Here is a 1,027-nt window from a genome sequence, read left to right on the forward strand (position 1 = left end):
TCTCAGTTGCGTAGGTGTTTCTTCAAAAAATCATTTAGCAAAAACTAGGCTCGCCAGAAAAACGAAACGCCACATTATCGAAAAGCCAAGGATTCGTGTGAACTGTTGTAAAAGTTCAATTTTTCACAGAAAATCTGTTGAGCGACTGTTTGAATCAACACCTGATGGGCATTGCAGCGCGTTCCACCGCATCTTTTAGTTGTGTAAATGTCTCTTACAAACAATAATTTGGCGAAAATTAGCATAGAGAAAAGCGCAACGCTCACACCACTGAAAAGAGAAAACTCTGTTCTAAGTGTGTTGAAAGTTTCATTTTCCACAAAGAATCCTGAAAGTACTGGAGGGTGTTTGATTCTGCACTTGAACGCTCCAACACATTCCATAGTTGCGTAGGCGTTTGTTCAAAAATTCGTTTCGGAAAACTGGCATAGATGGAAGAGCGTTTCTTATATCATTTAAAAGCAAAAACTGCGCTTTCAATTCCCGAAGAGCTCCAAATTTGAAAAAAAATCTGGTGAATATTGGCGAGTGTTTGATTCCACCCTTGATTTGCGCCCCAACAGGCCTCTCAGTTGCGTAGGTGTTTCTTAAAAGAATCATCTAGCAAAAATCACGCCGGATGGAAAAAGAGCCTGATTGGGCAGAGAAAACACCGGTCGAAATTTCCTGAAAGTTTCATTTGTCACATCAGAACAAAACTTCAAGCGCGCTCCACACATGTCTTAGTTAAGAAAGTGTTTCTTGAAAAATTCATGTTGCAAAAATTGAGCAAGATCAAAGCACGTTTCTCACAACGTTGCAAGCATAAAAATTTGCTTTAAATAGCCTGAAAGTTTAATTTTCTGCAAAAGATCTGGTGGTCATTGGCGAGTGATTGAAGCAACGCCTGGTGGGCAGCCGCTCATCTTTTAGTTGCACAAAAGTTGCTTCATAAATTTATTTTGAAAAAACTGGGCCAGAAGGAACCGTGGTTGGTACAATACTAAAAAGACAAAACTTTGATTTAATTCGTCTAAAAGTTTACTTT

Source organism: Dendroctonus ponderosae, unplaced genomic scaffold (genome assembly GCF_020466585.1).
Source record: "Dendroctonus ponderosae isolate FM_Combo_2020 unplaced genomic scaffold, Dpon_F_20191213v2 Dpon_F_20191213_5, whole genome shotgun sequence".
Taxonomy (NCBI): Eukaryota; Metazoa; Arthropoda; class Insecta; order Coleoptera; family Curculionidae; genus Dendroctonus; species Dendroctonus ponderosae.